This window comes from Bactrocera neohumeralis, chromosome 3, assembly GCF_024586455.1.
Source record: "Bactrocera neohumeralis isolate Rockhampton chromosome 3, APGP_CSIRO_Bneo_wtdbg2-racon-allhic-juicebox.fasta_v2, whole genome shotgun sequence".
Lineage (NCBI taxonomy): Eukaryota > Metazoa > Arthropoda > Insecta > Diptera > Tephritidae > Bactrocera > Bactrocera neohumeralis.
In genome coordinates this window covers 18071189-18096725 of record NC_065920.1, presented here as the reverse complement: position 1 = coordinate 18096725, position 25537 = coordinate 18071189, and the positions used below count along the sequence as shown (strand labels likewise).

The 25537-nt window shown below is 34.2% G+C and overlaps 1 protein-coding gene and 1 long non-coding RNA gene across 2 annotated transcripts in view; one reads left to right on the top strand and one right to left on the bottom strand.

The window, feature by feature from the left end:
* LOC126752471 (putative inorganic phosphate cotransporter) overlaps nucleotides 1-203 on the bottom strand; it is a 33241-nt gene extending 33038 nt beyond the window's left edge. Inside the window, exon 1 of the mRNA XM_050463283.1 lies at nucleotides 91-203. The gene's annotated coding sequence lies outside the window, so the exon portion shown is untranslated. The remainder of the gene's footprint in view (nucleotides 1-90) is intronic.
* The window catches only part of LOC126752478 (uncharacterized), an 82903-nt gene that overhangs the window by 32553 nt on the left and 24813 nt on the right, over nucleotides 1-25537 (top strand). The window contains exon 2 of the long non-coding RNA XR_007666001.1: nucleotides 18088-18308. This is a non-coding gene — a long non-coding RNA (uncharacterized LOC126752478). The remainder of the gene's footprint in view (nucleotides 1-18087; nucleotides 18309-25537) is intronic.

The window sequence follows — 25537 nt, the reverse complement described above, 5'->3', positions numbered from 1 at the left end:
ACACACGCATTTCAGATAACTGACTTGTTTTTAAATGCACATATTCGGTATTTATAAAATTCGTACCACCAAACACAACGGAAAACTTACAACAAAAAACAGCACACGAATCAAAATTTAATTCAAACTCGATCCACACACTAAACTGTCAGCCGTCAGCAGCCGTGTTCAAACGACGACTGTTTCACAGCACGAAAACCCCCAGCTCTTTTATTGCATTTCGAATGTCAGTGGAGTTGAGCCGGAAAAGCCCTAAACACCCTCACTGCTGTATGTATGTGTGTGTATGTGCGCATTAAGATTAAAAATCAACAACTACAACAAACCAAAACGGCTTAGAACACAACTAAAGCGATACTAAACGCTCTTATCCGTCAGTCAGTTATATGCGCTAGTGTTGTTGTTGTTGTTGTTATCCAATAGCCATAGCGAAAAATGAGTGTGTGAGCACATATTTTAATGTTTATGAGCGCGTACATACATATGCACATATTTGTATATAAATTTAGTACAAGCTCTAACTGTCAAGCCGTTAAGCGCGCAAAGTCCGAGTCGGTTCGAGTTAAGTTGGAGCCATATATCGGACTCTCCAAGCGCTCAATACTCTACCATTCACTCGCGCTTGCATGCTGCTTACTATGCCTACATACTGATGTACATATGTATGTATGTACCGTATTTTGTGCATATAGTTTCTATATTATTTCTCGGAAGAACTAATCACTAGTTTTTAGCCAATTCATTCACTTCATTTCTACACTCATGCTCCCTGTGTTTGTGTGCAATTTTTTTGCATTCTTTCTTAATCGAAATTTTGTCAACAAGTGCCAATTTGCCAGCGCTCAATGGTGCTTCAAAATTGTCACACAGCACATACATACATATGTACATATGTACATACTTAGCTATCATTTCGTTGAGTGGCGCGCAAACGCACACACAATCGCAGCTATTGCGAGTGCACCTTTTCGTTGCAAGCGAGTCCGAGCCGACCAACCGGCCAATCAAGTGATCAATGAAATCTTCAATATTTTCTACTCAGCTCAAATTTCTCTTTTAATTGTTATGTTTGTGATAACTAGTTTCCTTTGCATTATTTTATTTCGGTTTTGACGTCTTAAAACGTAATTTGCACAAAATGTATTGCAAATAATGATACAAGAATAGAATATTGTCATTAATATATCCATACATACATACATATGTACATATATTTGAAAACGTAAATATGTACTTAAATTGAAGGCGTCGTAATATTCTACGTACGTATTCATACAATTTACTTATAGTGACAGCACATATTGCAAACACTTAAGTAAATATTTAGCAAATCATCTTGCCTTCCCGTAGATATTTTTAGGCTGCATTTTAACCTTTACTTGCTGAAAAAATTAATTCACTAATTTAAAAATTTTATATGTATGTATATAGAATTTTAAAAATTATGGTTTTCAAATTAATCAAAATCTTTATAGATGCACACCTAGTGTGATAGCCTAAAACAGGCTATTTGTGCGAATGTACAAAAACAAAATATTGTATAAAATAATTTATTATTTTAAAGATATATGTATGTATGTATATTTGTACATATTTTAGGCAATTGTCAAATTTTTTAGGCAAAGAAGTTAAATATTTTTAGAGTTACACGCGACCTCCGACGGCACTAGAAAAGTGATCCTCCACTGATGCTGTGATTTCGGTCTTCTCACTGCATGAAACCTAAAAACCATTCTCTCTAGACAATATTAACCTCACAATGTCCTATAATCGAAACAAAAAATCAAAAATGTATGAAATGGCGGCATTTAAAACATAGAATTTTACCCAAAATCAGATAAAACAAATAAGGAAGGACTAAGTTCGTGTGCGACCAAACATTTAAAAGTCTTGCAACTTGCCAGGATAAAAGCCAGAGAAATACATACTGGAGCATAAGGGGTGAAAGTTATTTGGGATCTGGGGCGAGTTTTCGCCAGATTTTATCCATTTTAGGTACAAGGATACACCTTTATTAGAAAAACACGCTATTTTCATTTTATGAAAATAACATTTAGCCGATATATGCGGTATAAAGTCAACTGGAAGCTGGAAAGGTTTATGGGGGCTACAGAAATTATTGATACGATTCAAACCATTTTTGACATACAGGCATACCATTATTAGAAAATTTCTATAATATATCTCCCAGATTGACCGATATTTTCGATGAAAAGTTCGCAATTGGAACTTTGATCTACATATTCGGTATCTGGGGACTTGAATAGTTTTAGTTCGATGTCAATACTTTTCGGTCTTAAGTTGGGCTACTTTAAGCGCACTATTCAGGCAAAGTTTTGTGAAATAATTAGATGGCATTTAAAATTGGTGCATAGCAATGTCAAGATAGCATTTTATACCATATGTGGTCGATATCGGTCGAGTAGGTCCTGAGATATCGCTTTTCACCAAAATATGGGCGGTGCCACGCCGATCGTCCATTTTTGACCCCAGCTCCTATGAAGTCCACTTTTATCATCACAGGTGTAAAATTTAATGCTTCTCTAGTATTTATTTATTTGTTTATCACGCGTTTAGGAGTTTTTAACAAAATCGAGTAGGCGGGGCTGTCACTCAAAGTTTAGAAATTTATATAGTGTCGGTAGGGGTGCTCAAGTAATTTGCCCTTTACGAATTTGAATATTGTACCTTCAGTGGTTTAGAAGATATAGACTTTAAAGGACTATACCAGTCTGACACTTTCAAAAAATAGATTTTCTTATTTTTTGCTTCTAAAGAGTGATCTCTCGCAGGTATTTAGCAGGTAGTTGAAACTTTAAGCGCGTTTTCACTCATTGTACAGGAAATACCTTCGACTTTAATAACCTTTTTGAATTTTTTTGTTTCACCTACTCATTAGGCCGGAATCATGTCAGCAGTTGAAGAACTTTTTTTTTGGCACCTTCGCCGCCCATAACTCCGTTATTTTTCAATATTTTTGTAAAAAAAACTATTGAATTAATTTGTAATATTATTAATTTTTTGTAAAAAAAATATTAAAATATAGCTGAAAATATACCTCATTATGCCTAAAGAACTTAGAAACATTCAATTGAGTACTTTTTTTTTTTTAAATTCACGAAAATCGCCTAGTTTTCATGGGTTACACTGGTATAGCCCCTTAAAGCGGGGCCAAATCCATTTTTTAATTGGTCGAAACCGTCGATATCGCACCACTATAGCTTATAACTGCCATAAAACTAATCAGTTAAAATTAAGTTGATATACGGAAACATTTTTTATTTGCGAAATATCTTCATGAGTTGCTTATAAAATATAAAAACTCACCGAGTGTCAGTATGTTCAAAATGATTTCTTATTAGTTTTGTGACCTGCTTACTATGAAGTAGCAAAATTGAGACAGTATTTTGTGACTAAAGTTTAGAGACTGTATAGTGAATAGCTACTGGACACCAATTGAGACTTTACTTGAGAAGGTCTCAAATATTGACTAGAGACTGCTAACCGAATTGCGCTAAAAGTTTCAGCATATACCGTGCATAAATGTCAAACATTGTATGTGTTCACATGACAGTCATAGCTATCCCTCTAGGAAATTTTATACGTTCCAATATATGATGATTTCACTTCCTATATATTCCTTTTCATCGTTTAGCTAGATCAACTTTGCTTTTCGAGAATTATTAGTGACGTTGAGAAACAAAAACTCTTGAGACATTAGTGCTCAGTACTGTGAAGTAAGCTTGGTTAAAGCCTTGAGTTACAAAAAAAAAATTAAGTAATAAACCTCTCTCTTATTTTAGTCTATTAAACGCTCAAATATCACATGTGTTCACACAAGAATGTACATACATACATTTATGCTTTACAAAGATAACAGCAATAAAATTAGCACGCTAAATTAAATACTTTGCAATTGTCATTATTAATTTGCGCTGAATTCCATAAAATTTTTGTCAATTCATTTGTAGCACGCCTATCAATATACATTTCATCAATTTGTGCCCAATAAATTTGCATAAAAGACTGCTTCTTCGCACGCAAGCGCGTACGTGTAATGAGTATGTGTGTATGTACAAGTCATCCAGCGCAATACAGTGCGTCGCTGGTAGCAATTGACGTCTATCCTCCTCGAATAACGAATGAGTGGTGTCAATTTGCCGGCTCCATCCTCAGTATGCATGTGTGTTTGTATGTGCTTTGTTTGTAAGTTGTGCCTATCTATGCGCGACGATCGTCACTTCGAACCTTGTACGCGATATCATCGAACAAATGTTGATTCTCGAATAAACATTACTTTATTAATGCTTAAAATAAAGCATCCTTTTTAGATTAATTGACACGTTTGCTTCCATTTAAAAATGTTGCAAATAAAAAATTTATGCAAAACTGGTATTTTTCGGTTAATTGCGTTCAATTATTTATTTATATTTTTTTGGCTATTTTTTTTTGTGCTCTTAGTTCAAATTGGACATCCTTAAACAATAAAAAATACTAATAATTACCAGAAAAAATTATAAAAATAAAAAAAAAAATAATTATTATTCAACAAAAAACCAAAAAAGAATTAGCAAAAAGCTTTTTGTGATCGTGTGATCGTCTGTGCAGACGACTTAAAAAGACGTCAATGAATTTTTCTTATTTGCTTTTTGGCTTCTCCCCGAGCGTAGGAGACGTTTTGTTATTGGGATAACATGACTTGAAATTAACATCTGTTTATTCACTTTTTATAACATGAAATTTTTAATTACTTGTTTAAGTTCACGTGTTTTCTTCGTGCTCTGGATAAATACCAACACACTTATAGATCTACATACATATATTTATATTAGTGGTTTACGAAATTGAGAAGGCGCCTTAATTAGGTAAAGCTATTTTAATATTGTGTAAATAAAATAATAATTTTCAAGGCTTATAAACATACTATACATACTATGTACATGCCCATTCTAACTTATATTTAAGCATTAATTCTCATATGTGCTTTATTACACAGTTTTAAAGTATTTCTTCATACATCTTCATACATCCGCAAATCTGTAGTGAACCATCTTTTATGTCAGAGTTGATTATACATACATATTTTGGAAACCTTAGTTGAATTCATTGGTGTATCTGCTGTATAGTTGCATTGGAATGTGATACTTGGTGTATCTGGTGTATAGTTGTATCTAAGCCACAGAAAATGCCTTGCATGACCCAAAAGTATTTTTTAGATCGACGTTTTCACCAAATGTTTCGTCAATGTTCAAGTCAAATATAGACCAGATTGGTCCTGTAAAATATACATATCCCTTAAATGTTGGCATACATACATATACATATGTATATTGGAAAAATATGCAAAAATTATTTTTTTTGAAAAGCAAATTAAATGAAGATATCTAAAATACAAAAGATCTTTCAAGATTGTTCAATGCTTACTTAGCGGCATAAGCCTCTAGGTAATCCAGAGACCTAAGAATCAACCTTCACTAATATTTAATATCATCCAAGAAACGAGATCACCTTATTAAGACATGCAAACTAATCATCTTTCTATATGAATTCGATTACGTAGATAAGCCTGGCGTAGAAATATCGGTTACATAAAGAAACTTCTTCGACACCTCGGCCGCAGAATAACTCAAAAGTAATAATAAAAAAACAAGTAAGGGAATGCTAAGTTCGGGTGTAACCGAACATTTCATTTACTTGCAACTTGCCAGGATCAAAGCCAGGGAAATACCTTCAGGTTCATAGGGCTTGTAAGTTAAATGTGGTCTAGGCAAGAGTTTTCACACGCTTTAATCTATTTTAGGCTAGAAATTTTGAAAAACAAGCTTCTTCCATTTCATTACAGATTTTCCTTTAAATCCGGTATAAAGTCAACAGAATGGGGAAATCGTTGTAGTTCGTTTTTCGTTTCTTTTATACTATATTCTATTATATAATATGGTATATATTGTGACAAAAAAACACCCGGAAATTATAATTAAATTCCCCATGATATTTCAAAAAAAATTTCTAAGTTGGTAGGACTTGATGAAGACATGTCTCGTTATTGACGATCTTCGACCTCTTCAACTGATGAACATATTAAAAAAGAAGGGTATGGTGCTTGAAAATCGTCAGGCAAGTGTTAGAGAGATGACAAGAAAGCTTGACCTCTCTCGCAAGTCCGTTCGAATGATTTTGGTTGATATTTTGGGTATGAAACGTGTTCTTGCTAGACTCGACTCGATAAAGCTGATTTTTTTTTTCAAAAAGAGTAATGTAAACAAGTCTCATTTGGACATGCTTAATCATGCGAATTCCTAGTATCCTACATTCATGGAGAGCATTATAACTGTCAATGAGACATGGGTTTATAAGTTTGACATGCAAACAAGTCAGCAATCATAAGAATGGAGAGAAAAAACGAGCCGAAACCAAAAAAAAACCACGCCAAAGCCGCTCAAAAATCAAGGTGACGCTCATTCCATTTTTCGGTATTCGTCGTTTGGTGCATCATGAGTTTGTTCCGGAGGGACAGACGGTCAATAAGGAATTCTATTTGGTCGTATTGAGGCGTTTGCGTGCGAACGTCCGTCAAAAACGGCCGGAATTGTCGAAGAACATTTCATGGGTTTTACAGGATGATAATGCACCATCGCATTGAGCCACGATTGCGACCGAATTCAAAGCCAAAAACGCAATAAATAATATCGAACAAATACCGTATTCACCAGATTTGGCTCCGTGTGATATTTTCTTGTTCTCCAAACTGAAATTACCGCTCCGTGGAATCCATTTTCATTCCATCGTTGAGATAAAACAAAATTCGCTGAAAGAGCTAAAGGCCATCCCAAAAAGTGCTTATGAAAAGTGTCAAGAGGACAGGAAAATTCGTTCGCATAAGTGTAACACATCTGATAGCGATTACTTTGATGATATTGATGAATAATTAAATATTTTGCGTTTTACTTACAATTACCGGGTGCTTTTTTGTCACAATGTATAGACTATAACAGACTAAATAAGAAATTTTCCGTTTACCTTTTAAAATTTTTTGTCAGTTTGATTTTGTTTTAAACTAGTATAAGCGATTCTAAAAATGCGTGCACAAAACCTGTTCATAACTTTTGGGTTTCCCAGTAATTTTCTTCTTATTTTTCACACAAATGTGCATACAAGTTTATGAGCACATGTTTATGTACGCTATTTCTATAAAATATTGAATACAAAACTTCTCTCAACAATTTAATTGCAATTTACATTACAGCCACATAAAATACCTGGAAGCTTCATAAATGTCAATGAATTTGTGTAGTGTTCAAAGCTTAAGGGGATTCACACTTAAAGTGTCTTTCAGTTGACTTCTAACATTATTTTGATTGACAATTGCCATATGTATTATACATATGTATGTGTATGTAAGTACATCAGTGTGTATATTGTTTTGTTTATAACTTCTATTACAAAGAAAATTTAATAAAAGTTTAAGAAGAGATACATAAGTATCTGGTTGGATTATTGCAACCACTTCCACTAAAACAAAGAAAATGTGATCAAAAGTTTTTTTTTATGTAAGAATAAGCTCAAACAGAGATAATTTTTCTTAAAAATTTGGGTCTTTCAGTTTGAGTCTGGCGCCGAAATGCCATGTATTTCAAAACATGTATCATTAAGAGTTAGAATGAAAGCGTCTGCTACTTCTCACTCTATTTGAATGATATCTATTGATTATGTTGGGAGACTACTTAGAAGATTTCATCGAAAATCTCTTTTGATTCACTTTCATTTTCTATAAATATACTTAGAAGAGCTTTGTAAGTAATACTTCATCGTTTTACCGCTCATCGTTAAGTTTTAATAAACCAATTTTGTTGCAGGCTTCTTCGTATATAACCAGCTTTGAGTTCATACACAATGTTGACAACACGCTTTTTAAAGTAAAAGTCCTGACACTATAAAATTTAATCTCATAATTTTATCGTAATTCTAGATAATAATACCGTAAACAAGGGCCTATTGAATATTTCACAGAATTGGCAAATAGTAAATTAAATAAGCTTTGTGGCATTAAATCTAATTGATAAACTTGCACTTTTCAATAGTAGTTATTATAATGTAAAGCTCTATGTAAACAAAAAAGATTATATAATGAAACAAGTGTCTGGGGTTTATCAATCATTACTTACCTATTGATTGCACTTCATGCGACTTTTAACGTCATACAATATAAGTAATTGTAACAATCATTTAGAGAGTGGAGTGTACAACAGACGTATGTCCGCTTACATAACGGTTTTTTTTGATAGCTGAAAAGAATCGAAAGCACTATATCAAAAAGTTAAAAATCCTCAGAAAGAATTCGCCCAGCTCACACTGTTTTAATACATAACAGACAGTTAACACTTGATAACTATTTTTTTGGTTGGCTTTACGCATTTTCTTTTTGTCAAGTAATCAATTGTTATGAGAGAGAAAGAGAGAACTGAAACTGTGTTGTTAGCATGTAGACATGACACAAATTCTTTGAAGTCTAAGCTTCGTTTACAGATTTCCTTCACTCCTAACGCTCAATCGTATGTATGTATGTATGTATATGACTGGACGACCTTCACGGCATTCATTGTTAATTATCTACTTTTAATTTCTTGAATTCAGAAAGAAATAAGCGTTTTACTATTGAAAACTGAATGATGACGTCGAAGCTTTTTTGTTCTTTGACAATTTTTTTTATACCCTATATTAAGTTTGAAAGGGTTTGAAGAAAACCCTCGGAGACCCAATTAATAATAGAATACGTTGAAGATAGTGAAAAGTGAAAGAAATTTGCAGTAGGATGGAACAACAAAAATTATTTACGGACGATCTGGGGTCGGGAAAATAAAGGAGAGGGGCGTGGTTGAATTTTTAAGTTTTAAAAACGATTTATCTTGATTCCTCGAAAAAGTATAGAAGAAAGTTATATGGCAAAGTCGTAAGTAATGAAAAGATCTACAGCTGTTGTATCAACACTTTTTGGGCATTAACTCAAAATTTATGGACAAAATTCAAATAACCCAGTTTTTGGGTTTCTTTTGTCTTAAACAATTTTTTTCTTTTACGAAATTTGGTGTAAACCAACCTTCTTATGTTCCAAACACACCATATACATTTTTAATTTAAGGTCTCGTCTCATTGTGACCCTCCGAAAAATTACTGATTTTCGCGTTTTTTTTTTAATGTTGAAATTAACTAATTGGTTCGGTTTTTTTTTAATAAATTAATACATTCATGACGAATACAAAATAATTTTTTTATGTTTTTTTATTGGGTGTATAATAGTTACATAAATTGTTGAAATGACGCGTAAAAAATAGGTCCTGTACGATGTCCACGATTTTGGCCGCAATTTTGATCTAAAACAAAAACTTCAAAAAGATTATTAATCTGTAGGAAAATCGCTATCGGGCTTTCGAGCTATAGAAGCTTTTTTGTTTTTTTGGAAATTTGACAAAATGGCGACTTCAGACAGTTTTTCGTAGAAAATATAGGAAGATTTCAAAAAGACAAAAAAAGCTCCCATAGCGCCATAGAGGATGACGTCTTCAAACTGCCTTTGAGAGTGGAAACTGTTTTGAAAAACACCATTTTGAGAAAAACGCGTTTATAGATTGGAGTCGCTGTGTTCCCCACTCTGTTCCCTTTTTACAAGAAACGCTGTAGCGACCGTAATAATTTGATTTTCAATTTAAGAGTTTGAGAGAATGCTTATTACAGTGTAGACTATCCAATAATCCAACAAAAAAAAAATCGACTTTTTTTAAAACATAACTCGATCGAAAAATTTGTGTTTGATATTTGTTTGTATTTAAAACTACGCTTCTACAGCATTTGTACCATTCTTTACAAACTCATCTGATTCTCTCAACGAAGACGATAAGCCTTTTCTATTGTATATGTTATTAGCACCTAAGCGTAAATCCCTTACAATAAAAGTTAATTGATTAATAATAACTACCTATATATTTTTATTACTTAATACTCCATTGTTTCATTGCAAGATAATAAATTTCTGCTGTAATGTAGACAAGTACTAAGTAAAAGGCAGTAGTCGGCTGTCGTAATTACCAAGATTATATTATTGTGAAGTTATTTATTGTACCCGATATTACCGATGTGCATACATACAATAAATAGGGTGGGTTAAAAAAACGAATATTTATTATCCCGATTGGTGCTCTGAAAAATAGGTTCTTACATTTCTATAAAAATTCTGTCCAAGTATGAGTTTTTACAACGAACAAATCCTCTCTGCGGCAGCGTCCAGGATGATGGGGCCAGAACCATTCAATGCTGTGGGGTCCCACACTTTAAAGAAGCTGCTACTTCGCACGGAGATGAGAGTGTGGAGAGAACAGCATTGAAAGCAGGCAGTAGAAATGCGCCATGCCAAGCAATTCTGGGAGAAAACAACTTTGCAAGGTTTAAGGAAATGATCAAACTCCCCCGAGACAAATTCCGCCTCCTTTTCGCGTTCAATACAGGGCACTGCAGACTCAGGAAACATTTGTCCAACATGGGCATAGTCTCTTGCCCCGGTTCTGCGACATGGAAAAGGAAACTCCGGAACATCTGATTCCGGACTGCCCAGCAATTTGAAGAAGAAGGCCCAAGGCCCTTGTTTCCATCTACATGGACAGTGATCACATCACCTCAGTCGCGCCCAGCAGGCTCCTTGAATTGTTTATGATGCGGAGCTTTGTGACCTCAAGTTTACTATATATGTATCTATCTATCTATGAGCTCTTAATTGTAACGGGAATGTCCTCCGACTTACAGTTTTTTATTTCATCAGATAAGAAAAATACAAATTTCGCTTCCAACTACCATACTTGAAAAAATATCTCATTTGTTAAGAGCATTTAATTTCCTACAAAATCTATGGAGCGAGATATTTTTCAAGTAGTTTGATGCTAGATTAAAATTTTGTATCTAATATGTAATAAGAAAATAAATAGAAAACTGTAAAAAGAAAGACCTTCCCGTTACAATTAGAAGCTCTTACTTGGAGAGACTTACTTAGTGGTGTCTAGGAACCTACTTTTCAAAATGTCATTCGAGAAATAAGAATCGGTTTTTTTTTGACCCATCCTAATATACACAATAAGTACATACATAGAAGTATGAAAGTTTATTATAAATATATGTTTATATACATATAACATATATGTATATATAAGAACTGGTAATATAGGCACTTTTAGAGCATGTGAGAAGACGCTGATAATCTTCTTTCTGGCTTTCCATAGCTCTGTAGTACGTATATTCTATATTCTATGTATGTAGTTATCTGCATATACATACATATATATTAGAGTGATTCAAAAAAAAAAAATTTTTTTTTTCGTTTCGTACTCGGAAAAATAGGTTCCTAGACACCTCTAAGAAAGCCTTTCCAAAAACCTTATTCATAATGATTTTTTTCATTGAGTTATAAAATTCATAAGAAATAAAAAATTTTCCCAAAAATAATCAAACTTCAACCGTTCAAAATCATAATAGACCTTTTTTGTAGAGCATTCAATTTCCTGCAAGATATTTTTTCAAGTAGTTGGAAGCGAGATATAAATTTTTCAATCTGATAATAAAAAAAAATAGAAAACTGTATGTAGGAGGACCTTCCCGTTACAATTAAAAACTCATGTTTGGAGAGGCTTTCTTAGAGGTGTCTAGAACCTATTTTTCCTAGTACGAAACGAAAAAAAAACTTTTTTTTTGAATCACTCTAATATACATATATATATATATTATACACCATATATTATGAATGTATATACATAGGTACATATATATTTGCACTTTTAAGTTTTGCTTTTTACTTTCTGTTTCACTAAATGTCTGTCTGACTAATATGCAGCTGTAAAATATAACGTGCGACTTTACATACTTTTATTAATTAAATTAAAAAGTCAATCATTTAAAAATAAACTTGTTTACAACTTACCCACTTTCCGGCAAGTATACGCTTATGTACATACATACATACATATGTATGTATATACAAATCAGTAAATATTGTCAGCTTCTTGTCTTCCTGCAACGCTGACTCATACATATATAAACATTTATAAGTACAATAATGTGTAATAATTAATTTACAAGATGATATGCATTTCCGAGAATTTCGATATGCTACGTCGACCATATCCTACCTTTATATGCTCGTACTATATAGAAAAAGTGTATATGTATATGCAGAATTGCAGAACTTTTTGCAAACATGCGTGCGTTAAAAATGTTGCACTTAAATGTACATATGTATGTATGTACATGCGAATTTATTCTTGTATTAATCCTGAGACCAAAAAGTTATATTTGGTGCATTACTCATTTCATGCCACATCTGTGAAACATGTGTACTACAAAAACATTATTATGCGGATATGCTGTTTTTACATACATTCATATGTCATTGATAATAACCGTGCTTTTATATTATCTTACATATTTATATTAGTACAGACCGTTTTCTTATAAAAATTGTAAAAATTTTGCCAAACAGTTGAAAATACTGAAAAACCGTACTTTCAAAATATGATATTTTTTGGTTAATTCTATTGTCACACAAACGAAGTAAAGTTCCTTAACGATTGATTCTTGGCAATTTAATATTTTAGCTTCGTATCGAAAAAATCAATTCTTTCATCTTTATAATACTAACAAGATGATTTTGTGTTAAAACTTCGATGTTATTGTCCTCAATAGAGAAAGCAAAGGTTTCAGACAATCTTCGACCTTCATTAAATGTTTTTTTTCATGTCATTCAAATATCTACTTGCGTTCACAGTTAACAACTCTTTAAACAAAAAATAACGTTACTGAAGTTATAACATCTCCGATCATCCAATCTCAAGAAGTTGGTTGAAGATTGTATGTACAGTTATTTTGAGCAACTATCTATGAAAAAATTTCCTATACATATACATATCTTCTCAAGAACTTGATTTGGATGAGTCAGATTGAATGGCAGCTATATGCTATATTGGTGGTTCCGAGAACAGAGCAGCTTCTTGTAGAGAAAAGAACTTGTGCAAAATTTCAGATCGATATCTCAAAAACTGATAGAATAGATTCGAACGAACAGACAGACGCGCTTAGCTAAAACGACTCAAAACAAATGCGTACCGCTGATCATTTATAAACATATGTACTTTATAGAGTCTCTGACATTTCCCTAAGGGGTTAGTTACTTGGGTTCACAGGTTTCGAAAAATTGCAGTTTTTACTGTCACTTTCAAGTTGATCCGAGTAATAGTTTGGGAGATACAGCCTTGAGAACTTATGCGCTCGAGGCTAGCTAGGATAAGTGCGCCGTCTGTAAACGCGTTTTTCTCAAAACTGTGTTTTGAAGTCGGTTGGCAAAATTTCTCGAGAAGTACTAAATCGATCTTCGTGAAATTTTACACAGGTCTTTGAGATGTAATTCTTAAAGACTTAAACGAAGGATTTTTTCCGATTATAACTATTTTATAACTATTTGAAAAAACAATTCGCGAAATTTTCACTTGTAATATTTTTTTTGGAAAAAATGTCCAATTTTCAGTTTGTTTTCCTTCGTCCAAGTTCTAAGTTAAGGTTTTAACTAAAACAGGTATTTTTTCACTTTAGATGATCCTGGAAGGAGTTATCCACATCAGGGCGCATCAAAAATGTCAGAATTTCTTTGTTAATAGTTTATGTTTGTAACAATTAAAAATTCTATTGAAATATTTCATTTTTATGTGAGAAAAAAATTATTGAAAAAAGCTGTTTTCTACTCGAGGAAATCCATGTAGCCTTTTCAGGATATAAAACATGTATACATACATATGTTTATAGATTTATTGTTAGTCGGAACAGCGGTTAAATTTAGATTTTCTCCAGAGATGGTTAGCTCCATTTACTACTACAACTGTTGGGCCTATGGTTTTATTCACATCTTTGTCGAGAAACCAAACAACGTGTTCATTCTTCCAGCTCAATACTTTAATCCACTATAAGTATATTTCTTTACAAAGTGTTATACAGAATAATCAAGTGACCACTTTAAGGTTCGATTCCAGCGCTTTATAAGCAAAACATCTGAGAGAGCTAATGATTCCAAATTATCGTTAATCAGTCGCAGCCACTCTGGCCCATCCTAACGAGATAGTGCAAAACCTATTGCAGATTTTTGGAATGGTTTCCTATTAATTGTCCTTTTTCATTGACAAACTTCAGTAGAGACCTTAAGAGTACATGCAACGCTATCCTTATATTCTTTCGTGCCGCCGATAACAAATGCAGCGTTGCATTTCAATTCAAAATGTCAAATTATTAAACTGACCTCGAAAAATGCGCTCATACTTATTTATTTTTACAATCGTTTCAAGAACGACTATACTCGTATGTAGAATTGTGTGCAACCAATGCATTTTTCCCATCACATTAAACTTGTACACATACATACATATGTATACGCGCATGTGTGGCATATATTTTAGGATACCACACAACTGATCTTGCAATTTTATGAATTCACATTTATTTGCACATACATATGTATGCACTTCTGCACACTTGCTCGCAGATGTCATATGTGAACGCCTGCGGACCGGCCTTCCTTCACTTCAAACTTGAATAAACCAGTAACAAATATTACATATATACATACAAACATATAAACATGAGTACTTGAGTATTGCAAAACGAGACTTTGAATGCATTTGCCCCTATCAGTATCGGCAATGCGGCGCACATTTTCATGGGTCGGAAAGGCTCTCTGAAGGCGCCGCTTTGTTGCACTTGTTGACGCTGCTTGTTCTCAATTGATACGCGAAGTATTGTGCCAGGCTTCCAAGTAGATAGCTTAGCAACTCTACAATGGAGACACGTCTTGCTGGAGCCAAGTGTATATGTGTGTATTATCATTTTTTGTTTGTTTGTGTTTCTTTTGCAAGTACGAAATAGTTGTTTTTTCTTCTTTCTACACTTTTTTTAATCGCAACAAGTTTGGCCTCCTAACGACTGCAATCACAATCAGCAAATGCAATTTCCTTGCCATTTTTTATAATGCTTGCCTTTTGTTGTTTGTTGTTATTGTTCATCATTGCACTTTGGATTGTGGCACTACACTATATTTGCCGCTGCAGAAAACAAGTTCACAGCTATGGAAAATCACCAATCACAAGTTGCGCCAACGGATAGTAGACAATTGCAAGAAAAAATCTTTGGAAAGTCATGTGCTCTTTTCATTTTCGGCCATAACTCCGGGTATACAGTTGCATTTACACACCCTCTCACCCGCTTGCTTAACAGCTTTTACGGTTTGGTAAGCTCAGGCAACTCATATTTAGGCGTTGCGAAGGAGATCGTATGCTCTCTCTCTGTTAAGAATTCAATAGCAGAGTTAATTTTTTATGGATCAGATCAGAATCGGGATCATTGAGTTTGAGAAACATTTAATATTTTGCATTTTTTTTTACTCTGCGAGGATACTAAGGAGCAAGCTTGCTGATTTCTTATATTACACTACTCAAGAGATCTGAAGAAAAAATTTGCGACTAATATGCTAAGAAGTCTGTGGCCGTCGCCCCGGGCGCAGCGTCTTGGGGACGGCAAAAATGGTATTTAAAAACTCCAATTCGGGCAAAAAATGCTGCAAATTGTGTCAAAAGTGCACAAGATATAGGGCGAAAATGGGTTTTTTCTATGGTTTTTAATAAGATGTCTTGTAAATTCACTCTCAATTTCCTAAAAAACCGTATTGTGAGAATTTTGGAACTTCAGAATTTGCGTGGCTTCTAGTTCCTAAATTTTATATACTTAATATCGAAGATATTTTGTAAAAATTCACTTTTGTTCGAACCACCTCATGAAACTTGTAGGTAGGTAGATAAAGAGGGGCGGCAAAACATCCACTAAATCTTTATATTAGGTATATAGGGGCTCACGGAAGTATCGACCCGATTAAACACATTTTTGAAACACAAAATTACTATTGTAAGGAAAAGATGCTGTCTAAATATCAATTGAATATCTCACACATTGACCGATATTTTCGATCAAAGGTCAACTATAGATACGAGGGTCCACATATTCCGTACCTAGGGGCTTGAACAAACTCTTGCCAACAGGTGCTACTTCGGACTGAGTAGGCAATTGAAAAGAAAAGTCCTCTCTCGACGAACAAAAACCGAACTCTATAAGTTGCTCATAATTCCCGTCCTGCTATATGGTGCAGAGGCTTGGACTATGACATCAACTGACGCGTCTACGTTGCGAGTTTTCGAGAGAAAAGTTCTGCGAAAGATTTATGGTCCTTTGCGTATTGGCCACGACGAATATCGCATTCGATGGAACGATGAGCTGTACGAGATATACGACGACATTGACATAGTTTAGCGAATTAAAAGACAGCGGCTACGCTGGCTAGGTCATGTTGTCCGGATGGACTAAAACACTCCAGCTCTGAAAGTATTCGACGCAGTACCCGCCGGGGGATGCAGAGAAAGAGGAAGACCTCCACTCCATTGGAAGGACCAGGTGGAGAAGGAGCTGGCTACGCTTGGAATATCCAATTGGCGCCACGTAGCGAAAAGAAGAAACAACTCGCGCGCTGTTGCTATAATCGCGCAAGCGGTGTCTACGCCAGTTAAGAAGAAGAAGAGGGGCTTGAACAGTTTTGTTTGAATTTGGACAATTTTTGGTCATCAGGAAGCATAATTTAAAGAAATTATTATTGCAAAATTTTATCCTGTTTGAGTTATCAATTTCAAATTTCAGTACATTATATTTAAAGATACTATAACCTATTGATATATGAAAACCAAGATTTTTTTAAATTCATAGGTGTGTTCCTTAACAGGTCTTTACTATTAAAAGAGTAATATCAAAGGTTCAAGGGAAAATCTGTTGAGAGAACACTGTACTCTGCTCTCAAAACGCGTTTATGAATAAAAATAAAAAACAAAAATACAGCACCTGTCTGGAGCTTTCCTTAATATATTTACATATAAATGTACATTTTTCATAATATAAACAGCTTCTGTATTAAATACACGTGATTTTTCGAAACACCTTTCAGGCGTACCCCCTTAACTTGCAGGCATATAATCCATGTATAATATATAGTATATATTATATGTGTGTACTTTCAGCAGCTCCAAAATACCCGTCAACTTTTTTATTCTGAGAACCGACTTTGTTTGTCAATTAATTTAAATTAAAAGGCTGGTTCGCGACAACGTCATTCTTTAGTAAATATTTATTTCAGTTAATAAAATTTTGCAATTGTGATGACGCAAGCTTCACAAACATAATTTAACTGTAAAGCAACTAGCTACATTCAGAATTACTTAAATCAATAAAAATAAAACATAGTACATAGATATAAACATATAAACATAGATGATATAATTTAGATACATATGTACGTATATATTATTTTATATTTACGCGCTTATACGAGGTTAGGTGAGCATTTGAATTTCGGTTTATATCTCAAAAACTGTGGAATTATTTCGCGTATATATAGAAAGAGGTACAGACAGTCGGACATATTATATAGAGTCTCTGGCTTTTCTTTTAGGGCTAAACATATTTCGTTGCAAGCTTAATATCCTCTGTTCAGGTAATAAAAAGATTTAACTATATGATTAACAATTTTAGTAAAAATAATCATTACAACCCTGCGTACTTCCAGTGAGATGCTATAACCAAAAGCCAAACCTTCCAACACAATGCCAATGAAAAATCGTCACTGTGTCCAAAACATTGTGTAATTTTGACTTTTTGTCTTCATTTGTGTAAATAATTGTAAACAAATATATGTATATTAGGTTAGGTAAGAATTTGGACTGAAATTGTTAGTTTTGTGTGTGGCAGAAGAGTCAAGAACTGACATGAATTCATGTAAGATTACGATGACGAAATATTTTGGGATTATTAAAATTCCACTCAAGAACATTTGCAATTAAAATGTTCCTAGCCCACAACTTGTTATATTCTTAATTTTGATTTACATATGTGGACTTCCAAACTTCTGATCAAACCATCCATATTATCTTTTCCCCAGCATTTCGATATTCTCATAAACTGTTTATTTTTTATTTAAAGAAATGGCAACACGCTTTCATCAATGAGCTCCTGTAATTTTTCCATCATCATCCGTGCTCACCACGCTTCCACTGGATGTTATGAAACTTACAAAACTTTATTGCATACAACTTAACTTCAAATTACAGGATCCGGCCACCTTAAACCATATACTTGCTATGTATTACATTGTGGTGGAGGAAACCAAACGATCGCCAACAATTTGCTCTCCGGTTTGACAGGTAAGTTTGTATGTAAATATTCGGGCGTCATATAATTTTAGCATACTACAAGTACACGCTTGGTCGATGGGTCAATTAACGTCTCGTCGGCAGTAGCGTGTTATGTAAACACAACTGGGTTGCGCGCACAATTCCCAAATCCCCAATGTCTGGCGATCCGCAAGCCAGATTCATTTGCAATTTATGAATTTTTCTGAATTTATTTTTTGTTTACCGCATCGATTAAGTGCTCGACGATAATTTCGCAAATATGTCGAACATATTAACAACCTTATTGCGTTAACTCTTTGATCAGATATACACAGGTATATATGTATGTATGTATATCACGGCTCATATACGTATTCTGTGATTTGTTGTTTATTTATATTAAATTTTATGTGCATATACATACATATGTACTTATATGTTTTGTATATAGTATATGTATTGTGTTTATCACTTTGTCAGTTGACGGAAACGCATGCTTCTTTTACCACTTTTATTTATAGTCGATTGTCAATGAAGTGGGTGAGAGTGCAGGTGGTATAAAGGGTGTTGAGAAATTGGGCAGTTGCACATATGACCGATCTAATATACACAAATACATATTTATATATGTACATCTGTTTGCTCATTTGCAAATCAAATTGAATCGTACAAATGTATGTATGTATAAACTTACAGACAAAGTATGCCTCCATAAAGTGAATGATTTTCGTAAACAAATACGATTAAAGGCTGATATCTCATTGATTTTTTTTTTTAACTTTTCCTCCTTAGTAACTGTAGTACTTTTAAAGCCAGCTAACCGATTGTGATCTTAAAGCAGAAGACTAGTTACTATACCAGTAATTTTATCTTCCCCTAAAACCATTTTAGTCAAGGCTAGCAAGTCAACGAAGATTATAATGTTTCCATATCTGTGGAACCAACCTTTAGTTCCTTCAGTAAATATTTTTCTATAACCTAATTGCTCAAAATATTGACTTTTGTTGGGTTTAGGTTAGTTTACGTTTGATGACTGATCTAGAGAGATTGCACGTGACCTGCTTTATGTAGTCCTTTGTGAAGCCATAGAAAAGAAGAACTCCTGTGTTCGAACTTATTAATTAGCAAAACGCTTAGTGGCCAATACAATTTTGCACAGGCGTTTAATTTCAATTCCCGCCAGTTCGGTGGGATGTCTGAAGGTATGCGCTCTTAAGTGTTTAAGCCCTGAACTCCCAATCGCGGGACAGTCAATAAGGAAGTGTTGAGTTCCATACAGCTTCTGTAGATGGCGTCTAGTATTTCCAGTCTTACAGCATGGACGCCAATAGGGCAATGGTCTGTTCATACATCCACAAGATCTCTTTATCGCAAGATCTTGTGCCAAAAAGATTTTGTTAAAGTGCATAAACCGTTGGCTGCCCAACGCTGGCCAAGCTCCCGCGAAGCCCAGCTATCTAGTAGTAGAACACAAGAGGATACGGAAGCACTGATCCGCTCCTGCAACTTCGGCTGGGAAAACACGGCAATAGTCAGGAAGTCTGAAGCTGGAGTTTATAGAGAGCTCCTGAAAGTAAACCCCTTCACCAACCTTTATTCCAAGCCTTGACCCACCCACAACTCCCTCGTCGGTATATGGATAGAGAAAGAGCCGCTAGAGTTCGGTTTGGCGACTCCATGATCCAATTGATCGGGTATGAAGTCAAAGTGTGTGAATTCATTTCGAACCACCATACAGGCTCTGGTTCTACCTGCATCGTTGGTCGCCAGCAGCTTATGAATATTCGTCCTCAACTCAAACTAAACTTACTCGTCAGTCACAGTCACGGTTCCTGGATCAGGGCGACGTCGGATCTGCCTTGTTTTATACTAAGCAGTAAATTAGCGGAGGCCTCCTTTGCATGTTGGAGGTTAATCTCGAGAAATTTCATGCTTCAGACTCTCCTCCAGAAGCGCTAGTTCAGCGTCCACGTCGTACTCGACCCGCACCTCATCAAACAGCCATTCGAAGCTGAGAGTGGAGTCGCCAATTAACGAACCGCTCCCAGAACTCACTATGGCCGAAAAACTCGGATCGTTTTCCTTGGTCGTTTGATCATCTCCACCTCTGGTATCCACCGCATCTGCAGCCTGAGCGCCATCAGATTTGGCTTCCATCGGGAGTATCCTAAGGACCACACTTTCGAACCCATAAAACATGGCTTCCTTGGTTACCCTCCAGTCATGCGTGGGTTACAATATTTAAGAATTTCCTCAATCTCCCAAGATACCGCCTTCTTATATAGGACAGCCGATCGTTCATCAGCACTTCTTATGAGCTCATGAAGCGCTGATCACCTTTAGGAAGACTGAGGAGATAGCCGCCACTACTCTCTTTCATTCCTCACAGGAATTGGCATGGAGTCGACATGCACTATATGCCATTTTTTGGGTTTACGTTTGTAAAAAATCTTTTACGATTTCTTCTTGACATTCCATTAAGAAAACATCACAGTTGAATAATCGGCTTACTTTGAAGACATTAAACAAAAAATAACTTTAACTTTTAACTCTATCCATAAGAAATATGTGTTCATACTCTGGCTAGTACAAGCTTAACTGAGGATTCGCATGTGGTATGATTTCAACGATCTTCATGATTTGTCATAATATATGTTTGAAAAGGAAATCTTCTTCCAATAACCCTTAAGGTCATACAAACGTACGCTTTTTAAAACCTTTTCAGTTAAAAGATGATTGCAAAACTTCTCAAATCGATTTCTTAGTTTTTTATAATTTTGCGAGATCGTCAAACAAAATACTTTGATCCCAGTTTAGTAGATAAAGTTGTTCAAAGACGGACTTGATTTAGATAGGTCAGTTCGTATGAAAGCTATATGACATATTGGTCCGATGTGGACAATTTGTTTGGCGATCTTGGACAATAATCTGCTTGCTTTTGTAGATAAATAAGAAGTATTCAGACATGTAGAATGGCTGACCATTTATATTTTCTTGATTAATAATGTGTCAATATTTTTATTTCTGTCTCTACTCACGACCACCACGAGAGTATACAATGTACAATACATAAAAATATACATATGAATTTAAGACCATGCTAAAAGTCGTGCTGCAGCACTCTTTTTTTTTGACATATTTTGTCAATAACTTCGAACTGTTTTTCTTTCCAATTGTGTGTCACATTTTCTACATTATATGGTACATTGATATCTTCTATGCCTAACGAACTTGTTTATTAAATATTAACGATAATACATAATATTAATTCTCCCTTTTGTCACAACAACAGTTTGATTGATATATAAAAATCAGCTATAAGCTGTCATGTGAGTTGACGAAAAACTATAATTTCACGTTTATTTTACCTTAACATTTTCGCTAACTTAATATGTACGTATGTATATTTTTCGTGGGTAAAATTAACTTTTTAAGCGCATTCTTCAAGTATCGTCACCGCAAAACGAGCAGATAAGCTAATCTAAAAGTAATTATTGCACAAGAAATATCAGATAAGCTCTATTGTAATAAATGCCAATAAAATGTGTGACGAATTGTGTCATTTTATTGCCTACAAACAAGTTAAAAAATAATTTTAGTTACTTAGCTTTCGTTTTTGCTTTAGTATATAAATATGTATATAGTATTTTATACATCACAATCTAGAAAAGTAAAATAACAAATGGCATTCTGATGAGAATGAAATGAAAGAATATATAAATTTCGTATAATAAATATCCGTAATTTAATTAATATATTATTATTAATTTTTATACTCATAATCAAAACGAAAATTCAGAGATACTAATTTTGGTTATTCATTTTATTGTTTACAACAGTCGTATTTCGTTAAATTTTCTTTTCAATTCTCTGCTTTCCTCAAATTTTGTTAGCCATATTTTCTCCACAAAATATGTTCCATAGCAAATTCGACTATCTCGTTTCATATATACTGCTTAATATTCAAAATACTTAATATCCACTTTTAATCCCAATTTTAAGAAATATTGTTCATACAATTTTATTAAGCCAGTTCCTGGTATATTGTTCAAATAATAAGAAATGAAAATTATTGAATATGTATATGATTTATATATTAAAATGAACCATCTGATCAAATTTGACCCGGACTTTCAAAAAATTGCATTATCGCGCCTTCAAAATATACTCCTGAGCCAATGAAAGCATCGCTTGATTCAATTTTCCATACGCTTGTTATAAAACTCGACTGCAATGGCTTTCAGGGTCCTCAACGGATTTCGGTTTTTTTGATTTTGGCTCAGTTTTTTTGATTGTGAACAGGCTTCATGTTCATAAACAAATGTCTTTTCACCAGTAATGATGCATTTGATGAATGTAGAGTTCTCAACTATGCTGTGCTCTACACGAAGTCATTTAGCAAGAAATTGCGGTTTTTTTGGTACGAATCTAGCATTGAGGCACTTTATATCTAAACCATTAACCAAAATGTATCGAGTCGATCCATAAGAGATGTTGGGATCTTCTGCTCTTTCTCTGATGCGAACACGGGTGATGGATTACACACATGAGGCTAATTTTCGAGGACTTCACGACCTTCATCCCCCAGTGTGCTTCACTCTCCAGCATGACGTTCATTAAATTGTCCGCGTTTTGTGGCCAACCACGTCTTCTACGGCGGTGCGTTCTCGTTGCCAACGAACACATTCAAAAAATGTGTTTTCAAGGTGTTGTATAGGCATGACGGCTCTTCGACTTTTCCCATTCTGTGTAGGTACTTTTTGAAGTATCCGTGACTGGATAACAGCTGGGTTGTGTAAAAATCGACTTCTCTGAATTAACAGCTTGTCCATAAGTCTAGATCTTTTATTAGCCTGGCCGTCCATCTGCCGCGACTCTCATTCTCGCATCTTTATTGTCATGTTGTTATTGTATCTTTCTTTATTTGTTCTACTGCGCTCTTGTTATTATCGGATGTTTCTTTTAGCTCCCACAGCTTTTTCCTTTCGCATGTTAGAAGGTCAATTGGGGCATTACCGATCATAACTAATGGGCTGATGCAACTCTGAGGGCTGCGGTGAGGGTTTTTCATTTCAAGGAAGTCTGCCTAGAGCTCACCTCCGTATAATAGGACGCTGAGTGTCGTCGACACTAGGAGCTTTCTGTTTTCTTGGCTGGGGCCTTCAATGTTGGCCATTAGTCGGCTCAGTGTCCTAAGAATATTCGTAGTCGTTTGCATACTCATCTCGAGGGATATGTGCTTATTTGTTATCATTCTGATGACTATATATGAAGGTATATCTATCTAGATTATTAAAAAAATGTCATTAGGTCCATTTTTGCTTATCCCAACTTAGACAAGACTTAAACAAAAAAATATGTACGGGTAGATAGTCTGTATTTGTTCAGTGTTGAGTTTCAGAGAATGTTTTCAAGTGATGTTTTTCGTTAGAAGAAGCTAAAAGTCAATATATTCAGATAGATTCAAAAAAGTTTTCTATGTAAGCCTGAGGTGTGCTCTGACCAACTAAAAAAAGATGTAATCCGACAAAAAAGGAGACCCAAAATTCCTAATCACCTATTGAAAGTTGCAAGGTCTTTAGAACAATGTTAATTGCAGATTAACAGAATCTAAGTTAAGTTTATAGCAAGTTTTTCTGAGTCTTTCGGAATATCGCTCTAGGAATTGTTTGTTTGTAGATATATAGATAACATATTATCACTCGAAAACTTGACCTTGCACTTCAACTCTCTTTTCGCAACTTAAAGCGCCCTTCAATAATTATAACATGGAATGGTTAATTTGAACTTTATACTATTTTCACCACACATCGCCGGAACAAAGATACAGCTACAAAAACCCCGTTTCACGATGTGTTATTAAATTTTATGCTGTAAAAATAACAACAATAAGCCGTAAAAGCGGCACAATTTGTCACAAAAGTACTATTTTTTTCCTTTTCTGGTGCAATTCCACTAATGTCCAAAGAATTTGATCGATTTTCTAATTAGTTAACTTTGTTCTGTCTTATGGACTGTTAAAGTTTTATGATGCCTTTATCACTAAAAGAAATTATGAAGACAATAAATCTCTGGGTTTTTTTAGCGTTTTAGTATATGTACATATATGTATGTACTTTGCTCTGGCACGAGCTGTCTAAGTTTGCAGGAATGGATGTACATATGTACGTATGGATATGTACCTATCTAATGAAAACATGTGAATACCAAAGATTTTATGGTGTCATAATACGATAGTTGTTTTACGCAAATGAATATATATGTATATATGTTATCCTAGTCCTAAGTCCATAATATACGCACAAAAATATTCTTTGACAATATAAATTTGGATACTTTTTTCACATTTGTAGTAATTATCGCCGTTTATGCTTTGAAAATCAATCACATTTAATATTACTAATATGAAAGAAACCGCCGCGACATGCTGAATTGCAATTTCGAATATATACATATACATTTGTATGTATAGTTTTTTAATATTTCAAAAATATACATACACAATATGTACACCCGCATTTCTCCTTCAAAGTTTGCGGATACACATGTACATAGTATATTCCTAGTGTTCACATGACAAAATTTGGAATTCTTCACATTTATGGCAGGTTTTTCTAATCGATAGACTATTTGGGCATTGACTAATATGTCGTTATACCCTCAAAGCAATGTCAAGTAGAAATATACTGGGGAAGCATATTTCTGCTCGTGTACACCTCTTTTTTTGTGATTCACTACACACTCTCAATACAAGAATTTATTCTACTAAATTTGTCCATCATAAAGTTAATGAAATTTCTTTGCACTGATCTTGAAAATAAAAAATAATCATCTTGTTTAAACAAATTCGTGGTCCTAACAAATTGACTACATGTCGGCATTTAAAGTTGTATTTTACCCAAAATTTTGATCGTTTTTGGCGTGCCTTTGCATGGAGAACTACTAGTATATACAAAATATGCAGAAACAATTTGTTAGTGACCGCATCATTTGTCTCCGAGTAACCACTGAAGCAAATTTAAAAAACGTAGTTTTGAGAAAAAATACATTTAAGGGGATGCATGGGTTTCCACGAGAAAAAACCGGCCCTTAAAAAAAAAAAAAATCATTTAAATAATGAAATATTTTATTCAAACTTTATGTTAAGTATTCTAAAGATACTATACTTACATATTTTACAAAGATTTTATGAAATTTTCAAAGGAAAATATTCAAAAATCGGCCATTACGACATCATTTCCGGCGGTCTTTTAGAATAA